Source organism: Amblyomma maculatum, unplaced genomic scaffold (genome assembly GCF_055883805.1).
Source record: "Amblyomma maculatum isolate TAMU_Amacu unplaced genomic scaffold, ASM5588380v1 scaffold_62, whole genome shotgun sequence".
Lineage (NCBI taxonomy): Eukaryota > Metazoa > Arthropoda > Arachnida > Ixodida > Ixodidae > Amblyomma > Amblyomma maculatum.
Window position 1 is genome coordinate 148,683 of NW_028146787.1, and position 10,481 is coordinate 159,163.

The window sequence follows — 10,481 nt, forward strand, 5'->3', positions numbered from 1 at the left end:
TCCTGAACAGCGCGCAAACGGGCTCGTTGGAATAGGCGAAAATTTTTCAAAGTAGCCAGAAAGTAGCCAAGTAGCCAACCTCAAACTTTTGTCGCCAGGCGGCTCAGAAAGTAGCCAATTTGGCGTAAAGTCGCCAAATCTGGCAACCCTGGGCTCACTGATGCAACATGGATGCAACGGGAGCGGCTAAAACTCGCCATGAATAATGCCAGTGTTGCCTGGATTTTTGCTGGACAGTCGCCCTGAATCCCTAGCAATCCCTAGGTCGGATTGTCCCTAGTTGGGGGCACGGCGTGCCGACGGGCTACCGCTCATCGCCCGCCACCCACCCTGCTTGGGGATGCCGCCGGTGCCGCGGCGGCGGTTTGGTGCCGTGGCTTTTGTTGTAGTAAACGAGACTGTGCCTGTTCCACGGACGGGTGCGATCGAACTGACTGGTGTGCGCGCCGTGAACAACCCTGGCACATCTGCTGCGGCTTCGGTACAGAAAGGTTAGTGCCCGTTCTGTGAAAAGATTTGTTTAGTTGTGGACAAAGCATGCCAATGAAGGTGCCGCCATGTTCAAATTTTAGCTGCCCCTTTTGCGTGCAATGTTCGTGGTTATATGCTGTCCGCTTACCGTTCTTATTTGTCACATACTGCAGGGATTTGTGCCAAGGTATGCACTTACAGCACGCGCCAATTTAGCACGGTTGAAGGCGAGCACTGCACTGTCTTATGATGCTGCTGACTGGCGCTTGATGCTTTGTCTTTTATCAACCAGATACTCACGGCACTCGTCAGTGATTAGCTGCTTAGGGCGACGAAGCTCATTTTATGCTTTTTTCGTTCTTGGCCCCGATTCTCCATACGCTGTTCGTTTTGATCACATCCGGGTGAAGTACTTGCCTATGATATCGCTCGAGCATCACTACGAGCACCCTCATTTCCCCTTAATTGATCTGCTTGTAGCTTGAAACTAGTGATACATATTGAGCACCAAAAGCTCGAAACTAGCACTGAACCTTTTACAGCCAAAAGCGGCAGCTATATGGATGATATTCTGCGTACCCTTGATGAAATTTTATCTAGTTTGCGTCGGGTACGACAAAAGGATAAGCTCTGTTGAGACAACAGAAATGATAACGTAAATACCGTTTAGACAACTCCATTGTAGCACGGAGACCACGTAGCGGTGCTTCGAAGTAATGAACTCGCTACTGAACTCCCCTTATGTGTGTGTGATTTTTCTTTCCTGTATGTACCTTTAGTTTCTTACACTCCTTACTAGAGCCCTGCACGGGTTGGATTTTCCAGCCCCTTCCCTGGCCCACGTTTGAAGACCATCCCGGGCCCATGGTACCAAGCCGATCGGCAATGATTACATGGCCGTGGACCCGGCCTGCGCTTCCACGACAGGGCCCGTGCCAAACCTGCAAAGTAAGTCTGAGCAGATGCCTTAAAAATGTATTGCTTAACTAGCACATAACAATAAATCAAGATGAGAGACAAACCTTGCAAAATATTCTTGGTAGAGAAGGGCACAGTTAAAGCACCGACAGAAGCAAAGGCTTGGTGAAGAATATTTTGAGAAGACATTTTATGTAAAGCTATCTAGCACAATGTACATTTAAAAGGTATGGATTACGGGCATTTTAACTATGACCCCTTATAAGCAATTGGCTCTTGGTGCAAGTTCTTTGCTTAATCACCTACAAAAAGACTGCCCCTGGCAACTTTGCCCCAGGAACATGAGTGGGCTAGGGCAGAAAAAACCAAAATTTACATATTCATTGAAGAAATCACAGCCACATTGCCACATCTCTGTGGAGACGAAAAGCGGTAGTGTCTGTTCATTGTGCATGTATATGTTATTGGATATGTAAAGATTCCTAAAGCAATAAGCTCTTATCCTACAGCATTTATTGTAGCGTAGAGACATTTTTTGGAGGGGGGGGCAAAGCAGACAGTCAGAATTTTTATAAACAGATGGCTGCCTGCCGAGCAGTCAATTGAAGGTCCTTGTCCATGGGCTGTTATGAGGCTTCAAATGTCCAGCCGTTAGCAGTAACACAAAGGTTAGAAGGTACCCTCTTGCTCACTGATTGCTGAGAAATCCTAAGCTGATGGCGTTGAGTACTTCAGTAGGCACGTGCTTATGCAAACGGGCTGTGTCATGCATGACAGGTTACAGCACTTCATAACACCTCCATTGTAGTACAGTTCGCTATCGAGTTTTGAGCCTTTCCTTTTTAACTTTTTTCACTTGTGTCATTGAATGTAGCCCGGCATGTTCGTACTAAATTACTTGGACAAAGTACCGAGTGGCACTGATTAAACTCTGTTTACAAATGAGCTTTCTCTCATTCTCTGTCAACATATGTACTAGTAGTGGTTCATTCATAAACCACTGGAATGATTTTAGTGCTCGAATTCCATCTCCAAAAGAAGCCATACACAGCTTTACCCAGCCTGGCCTGGTTCCGCCACTGCAAGCTGCAAGCCCAGGCCTGTATGTCAAGCCCGAGCCAGGTCCAGACCAATAAAAATGGCAATTTTCCAGCCCGGCCCAGGTTTTCGGGCTGCCCGAATTCATGCTCTGCTCCATACACTGTTGAAATTATTTGCCGAGAATAAGTTCTCAGCAGGCAGTACTTTGGTAATCTTTGTTAGGAAGAAATTACATGCCATAATTTTTTTGCCCTAGAAACTTGGGCGATATCTGGCTTACACGACTAGAAACTTGGGCGATATCTGGCTTACACGACTACCTCAAGAATATCACCCAGATGTGTCCCTTGCCTGCAGTCGCTTGCTGTACAAACAGCATTGCAATTTATTTGCTGACACTATGGCGCATGTAGTGCGAAACAAAAGCAGGTCATTATTTGCTAAGTGATGATTGTGAAAGTATGAAAAATTTTAGTCACTGCTATTTTCATGGGAAAATGTCGCATGGCCTTGTATAGCCAATTAGGGCCAATTGATGAGAAATTTTTGCTCAAGATTTCTGCCAGCAGAGTAGGCACTGCTGTCATTTCTAATAGCTATTTCGTTCATTCATTTGCAGCGGCAGCAACATGTTCTGTTGTCTGTGTTTTGTGCACCCATATTCTGTTCGTTGCTTTAAAACATTTCTGGGTAAGTGCAGTCGAGACCGCGAGCATAGTGTTGGGCGAATTCACCAGGCGGCATGACAAAAGGAGGCAGTGTGGTGTAGAGGAATCCACTTGTGCCAGACAGACTGCAACCATGCCAGACAGGTTGCCAAGACATCGAACGAGAAGCCAGACTAGCCTATTGCCAAGAAACTTACCAAATGCGGAATCAAGCCAAGACTGAAGCGGCAGCTACAAATGCGGCACCGGCCGATGGCTAATGCTCTTGACTTGGTTCAAAGAGAGCTGAACCTCTACAATTTTTAATATTTCATTACAAAGGCTTCAAGGATTTGCCTCAAGTGATTCCAGGTAGCCCTGCATGCACAAACCTTTTTCACGGATACACCTGCAAGAAGCAAATAGTGGCGCGTAATTGCTCCAAGCGATGTTCTCTTTGTTTTCCTTTTTAACTTGATACCATAAAAAGCACCCTGTGTGGCAGCACCTGCTGACTTGGTCATGTCATGTGGCCTTGTGATGTCACGCAACCTGACGGACAGTCATTGCAGTGCTGCGTCACCTTCCTGCCACTTGCCAGATACATGCCCTAATTTTTCATGGATGCCAGATTTTCTGCAGTATGGGACCCATCACAATATTTTTTGTTGCTAGAATCTAATAGTGCAGTGTTTCGTGACTTTTTTGTCGCTTGTCCGGCAGCAAGACACATTTATTGCTGAGATATTTCGATTTGAAGTTGAAGAGGTCTGCTTTCCTTCCAAGGGATTTAGACTTGCGAAAATGACGCAAACGATGGTGTAAACATAGACTCCGTGATTCTTGATGCATAGCGAGCAGTGCAATCTAGCAGCAGCTGAAATTAAAGCTACAGTTCGCCAAAGCCGTCTATTTGTTTGCACCAGGCATAGATCCTGAGCTTGACTGCAAAGTTCTCGCAGTGAATCTTGACCTTGGCACCCACAGAGCATGCGGTGCTTTTTAGAGTTGAGGTCACTTGACTAACAGGATAGAATGTACGAGCGCTGACGTGGCGGCAAAGTTTGTAGCTAGCGAAGCTATGGATGCGGCCACTGACATTGCCGAGCTACCATCACGAGTGACGAGTAAAGACTGCTACAGATGGTCTTTTTTGAATAGCAGCAAAGGGTGAACAATGCATTGTGGCAGAAAGTTAAAAGAAAAAAGGGGTACACAGGGCCTGTTTTGTTCAATTTATTTCGTTTCCTTCACTATTGTATTTCTTAATATGAACCAACTGAGCTCCCTTTCGTACAATGCTTCCTTGGGTGTCTACACCTTATGTGGTGTACTCTAGCGTCGCTGCCCTGCAGATGGCAAGCTGATGTGCCAGTAAGGTCTGTGCATGCACGCTGGGACAGCAGACAATAGAGAAATAGAGATATTACGAGATATTTTGGCAAAATCCTATGCTTATCATAGATATGAGACATCGGTGACACTATTAACAGCCAGCAAAAGCATTCAGCACACTTGGGATGCAACTGTTTAGGGGTGAGTGAAAAATATGTAAAAAATGCAATTGCACTACACAAGTAATGTAATGCGAGAGGTCTCAGCTGTTCGTGTGGCGCAATGGCTAAGACATTCAGTTAAAGCTCCAAAGGACTTAGGATTAAATCCCTTTCGAGGCTGTTTTCTTTTCTTTTTTTTTTTTTTTAAGCACCCATGCCATTTTAAATCTTACTTTTTCCAGCCTTTCTTTTCTTTCCCAGCTCCACTCGGGTCTGTGGAGGTTTATTCTGCCCAGTAAGTTATAACTTAAGCCTGTGTGCATTTCATACCAGATTTTTCAATAGAGAAGCGCTTACTGAGGCATGAACTTCATCAGAGGAAAACTCTGCTGCTCCGCACTTGTAAACCAAAGCATGTATATCAAAAATGAAACCATGTGGTGATGCCAAATGCATAGCTGTGACTTCAAAGAACCAAAACATACCAAAACGAAACTGACTGCCTGTGGCACTGCCAAGCGCAAATTTATTTTTGGCTTCCAATATTTAGCCTGTCTTTTTGCCATTTTTGGAACAAAAGTTAACAATTCAAACATGCAACCATAATACATGTTAGGCAGCCTCCGGGATCCCTTGCATGTCATTGTGCATGCATTTGCAATTTCTGTATTTCTGCAATGCCTGCATTTCTGTTCTCTTTTTTCTACCTTATAAGAGTTTTGTTTTCAGTGAAAGTGGTGTTTTTGTGATTAGGAGCCAGTATACCATCGCTGCAAGCCTACTTTTTCTTTCAGTGTTCCTTTAGCACTACTTGCAGGTCTACTGCAGGTCTTTCATATTGCACTCTGAACAACTTTTTACCCATGCTTTTCATTAAGGTTTTCGAAGCATGATGGGTTGCAGCGAATAGATTTGATTGCACCTGAAAACTTCAAACACGAATTGAGAGCCTGTAATTTCTTTTTTTTTTTTTTTGCTCACTGCGTGTTCTTTGCGAATGATGAATTTGACCACTTACTTCACGAGGGAAGGCTCGAGGATGTTGAAGCTACTTCGATTGCCCGTCACTAGGCACAGTTATAGCAGTCTCGTAGCTCACTGGTGCATGAGGTATTTGAGGTTACTACTCCTTATCGCCATAGACACCAGCAGGCTCAGCATATGTATCTAGGCATGCGGCTTCTTGTTGGTTGACCCCTTATCATTTATACTGCGCAGTTTGTTGAATAATGGAAGCGTACAAGTTGACGCAGGAAATGAAACGCCATGCAGTCCTCGTCGCACTGGCCGCGCGCCATAGCGACTTGGAAATTGCCAACTTTCTGAATCTAGAGAGGTCTTTTGTTAACAAGGGGCGAACAGAACTGATGTGCTGTGACGGTGACGTGGCATCTGTGGCGAAAAGGAAAAAGCACAGTCAGCGGTCAGACGTCGTCAGAACACCTGATTTTCTTCAGAGGCTGCAAGTCATCGTGAGTGACAACCCAGAGAAGTCAATGCGGGCCATTGCAAAGGAGCTCGATGTTTCAGAGTCAGCTGTCAGGCTTGCTGTGCACGAGGACGTGCGGTACCATTTCTGTGTCATGAGGAGGGCGCAATTCTTTTGTGGTAAAGCTCGGGAGAATTGTCTGCTCTGGTCCAAGCGCTTGCTAGGCAAGCTGAAGAGCCTGGAATGCTCTTTTTTTTTTTTCTTTCAGATGAAAAGAACTTCGATCAAGACCAAAAAGCTAATTGCCATAATGAAAGATGGCTTTACGGAAGCGCTAATGAGGTGCCGACAGCATTGCACACAAAATTTGTGTGTGATGGTGTCAGCAGCCGTCAGCAACAAGGGCGATGTCATGCTGCCACACTGTTTTGCAGAAGGACTCCGCATTAATACTGCCGAGTACGCAGAGGTGCTTGCCACCGTTGTGAAGCTCTGGACCGATACTGTTTCGAAAGAAAGGAAAACCTTGTGTCTTTCAGCAACATTCGGCTCTCGCCCACACCGCCCGCGTCACCCACGAGTGGCTGGCCAACAACTTCCAATAACCACATCACTCCCAACTTGTGGCCTCCTAGTTGTCCAGATTTGAATCCACTCAGCGTCGTTGAGAGAGAAGCCGACAAAAGACCACATAATACAAAAAACTCTCCGCCTTGACTGGTGGGGTAAACCTTCTTTTCCTTCCTCATTTCTTTTTTCTGGACTTTTGACCAATGCACAGCAGTTGGTATAGTTTTTGTTCTTTTTCTACTCCTTTATTTATTGGCCTAATGAAGAACTCTGTGATCCCTCGCTACAAAGGGGAGTGGCCGCATTAGCATCACGCAGACAAGGAGAATTATGATGTGTGTTTTAACTCATCCTCATGATAGACAAGGGCCCGCCGGGGTGGCGCAGTGGTTACGGCGCTCGACTACTGTTCCCAAGAATGCGGGATCGTAACCGGGCTTCGGCGGCCGCTTTTCAATGGAGACGAAAGCAAGGCCGCCTGTGTTCTATGCGATGCGAAAGAACCCCAGGTGGTCAAAATTTCTGGAGTCCTCCACTACGGCATCTATCATAGCCTGAGTCGGTTCGGGATGTTAAATCCCGCAAACCAAACCAAACCACTGTAGACAAGATTTATGTGCAGTTCACGATCCCGGGCGTGGCGCAGTTGGTTAAAGCTTAGGCTGGCGATGCGAGGGATGCAGGATTTTTATTTTTCCGATGACATTAGTTTCGGTTTCAGGTGATGTAATTTGATTGAAAGCTATATTGTGACCGAACGAACGCCGACAGTATGAGCCATTAAAGCGCAGCTGCCTCACTTTTCGAGAATTCTGCGACATTCAGGAATTTGACTCTCCATAAGCTGTCGGTAATGCTTTGTGTTTGTGTGCTATCTTTAAAACTGATGAAGTAATCAACGATTACAATTCGAGCTTCTCCTCACAGCACTGAAGGACTGCGTAGAAGCTCTATGATGACATCAAGGACGGTAATATTTTTTTCTTTTCGTTACCTTCGCCCACATCATGCGGTCCTTTTTTTGATGCCATCAAACAATGTTTCTGGGCCTTCAATTTTGGTAGCCTTGTTTTTACTTCTTTCAACCAAGCCATTCTACACGGGAAACATACCGGTGCCGTCAATGATGTCATTATGTTCCCCCCACACGTCGCTGTGTGGTGAGGAGAAGCTCGATAGCTGAAGCGGTTTAAATCGCTATTTGCGCCATTGTTTGAAATGCTAGCGCGAAGATATCTTGCATGTTTAACCTGGAAGCTGTAATCATTTGATTCCTTGAAACTCATCGAAATCTACAACCAGTGCAGTTTCCCTTTAAAGGCTTTCGCCTTAATACAGCGCTCGATGTCATGCTGATGCCACATGTAACGGAAAAGGACAGCCTCAGTGTCACTGCCTACCTTCAGCGTGCAGAAGTAGCCCGACGACTCGCCCAGCTGCGCATAAAAAGCCAGCAAGGCACCAATGCAATGAAGATTACAAGGCAGCAGACCGACTCTAGGTTTGGATGCTGAATCACCATCGTGGATTTAATGAAAGCCATAAATTTTATGCTGCTGTTTCCGCAAATCAAGTTCACTCATCTAGATGAAATGGGCTATGGAATTGTCCCCAAATGCTGCTGACAGCACCCCAGGGATGATACATGTCCAGAAATTGTATGTTGTGTGCCTATAGCCCTATTATAACTGATAGACACTGTTTATATTTTGCTTGATGTTTATTTTTGCCTACCTTTCTATTCAATGTAGAGCATTGGGCCATTGCTTCTTTGAGAGGGAAGTCATACCGCAAAGCTTTTTTTTTTCTTTTTTTTTCACGCTTTACGCTACCTGGACGCAGCTTTTACTCTTTTTGTTGTACAATGATGATGCACAGAGATTTACCTCGAATAATTGCCACAACACATCACTGCTTCTGCATTGTTCTTGATCATTGTACTTGGCAGGTTTACCTCTGTTTCCTTGCTGCCTTTAAACTGAGCACTGGGCATTCTGTTGTTCGATGACCAGTGCCTTTGTCGTGATTGGCACCTTGTTGCAACGAAATAAAAGTGAATCCAGTGTGCAGATAATGCTGTCAAACAGAGTACCGAGTTCTTTTTGGCTGATAGTAAATGATGGAATAAGAACACAAGGTTGCAAAGAGCATATGTAGGCTCTTGTAGCTTGTTAATCGGTGTGATGAACCACTAGTTTAAGAAACACTATCACCAACCAAATTATTTATTAGAACCCAACATTTCGCGACCAACTCGGTCCCTTCCTCAGGGGCGACTAAAGTTCGAGGCCCGCAGTAGCAGGCAGCGGCCTATGCTTGGCCGATCTGAAGAAGAATGGCTATACACGCGCCTTTATTCCAATGTGCTTCCCGTCGTCGAGCTAGCAGGACAAGAGGGTCGGTCAGCACGGAAACGACGAAGCGCCCTAGCATTGTCCTCCCATACGTGGCGGGCACCAGTGATGCGCTTGCACGCATCCTGCGGAAACACGTCTGTGTGTCGCACAAACCTACCTCAACAGTCTGCCGTTTTCTGCCGCTACCAAAAGACCGTATTCCCAAAGAAAAATAACCAGGCGTTATTTATAAAATCTCGTGCTCCGAGTGCTCTGCCTCGTATATCGGCGAAACAAAAAATCTGTCGGCGCATATTGCAGCACAAAAATGACGCTCGGCAATTGAACTCGAAAAGCAACCCCCCTCGCCGAGCACTGCGAATGTGCCGACCACAAAATCACCTTTGACGAGGTGAACATACTTGATGTGGAGACGAATTCTTTCAAAAGACGTCACGTCTTTTTTCGGTTCGTCCGGCTGACAGCTGCAGCAGTGAACAGGAATCCGGGGACGCTACCCTGGCTCTGCTACACAATTGGACTTCGCCACGTGTGCCTGCTACTGCGGGCCTCAAACTTCAGTCGCCCCTGAGGAAGGGACCAAGTTGGTCCCGAAATGTCGGGTTCTAATAAAAAATTTGGTTGGTGATGGTGTTTCTTAAACTTTTGTTTCAAGTACCCAACCAGGCGGAGTTACACCGAAGATGTTCAAGTCAATGAACCAATAGGAAAAGCTTTAGGCCTTTCCAGTGACAGGCTTTGTAAAGAACCAATGAGTGCGGAGGACAAGTCTATTTGCCATGTTTGAGCCTAGTCAGAGCCTCTATGAAGGCACACAAAGGACAACAAAGGAAAAGTTATCTAGCTCATTTTGGATATGTTGACATTCATCCAGCAGTAGTTATGGCTGACTGCATGGCAGTGTAGCCTAGCCTCTGAAATCTGCTTCCAAAAATTGATGTCAACATACGCAGTTTACTTGTGCAATCCGCTGGTGTTGGCAATACCTGTACTTTTTTTTTTTGTATTTTGTATTTTCCAGTCTACAAGAGTTCTGTTTCTAGCTGTCTTTTTTTGAGACTCACTTTTGACAACTTGGAAAATCTTTCTTTTTGCAGAGTTCAAAACCTGGAAGGACCATATGGAAATCTGTGAAGTGGCTCATTTTGTTAGTGGCAGGAATGGCTCATCTGCATACCATGCAGGTTTTTGCAAATGCACATCTGTTTGTTAGCCGACTCTGAAAAATATGAGGGCTAAGGAACCTGTTCCACGTCTTGTTCAAAATAGGCTGTGCTTATATGCCTAAGCTGCTTCTGACATTGCCATGGTGCTTTTGATTTTGCATACAAATGCTGTCAGAATAAAAGGTGCCTACATATTTTGTATGTTTAATGAACTCAAGCATGTGATGGCTCACATGCATGACATTGTTAATGATGGTCCCCAAGATACACAGCATTTAATTGATGCTAAATATATGGAGTTAGCTGCACGTTAACCCTGTAACTGCCAAATTAACTCCCGAAAAACATACTAACATCGCCAGGTTTAGTTGTAATGTTTTTCATAC

General features: G+C 45.3%; 1 long non-coding RNA gene across 1 annotated transcript; it reads left to right on the forward strand.

Annotated features, from left to right (window-relative positions):
* The first annotated feature begins 235 nt into the window (after positions 1–235).
* Positions 236–10,179, forward strand: LOC146170719 (uncharacterized). Its single transcript, XR_014703134.1, has 3 exons — positions 236–491; positions 1,297–1,419; positions 10,027–10,179. It is a non-coding gene; the product is annotated as an uncharacterized LOC146170719 (long non-coding RNA).
* The last annotated feature ends 302 nt before the right edge of the window (positions 10,180–10,481 follow it).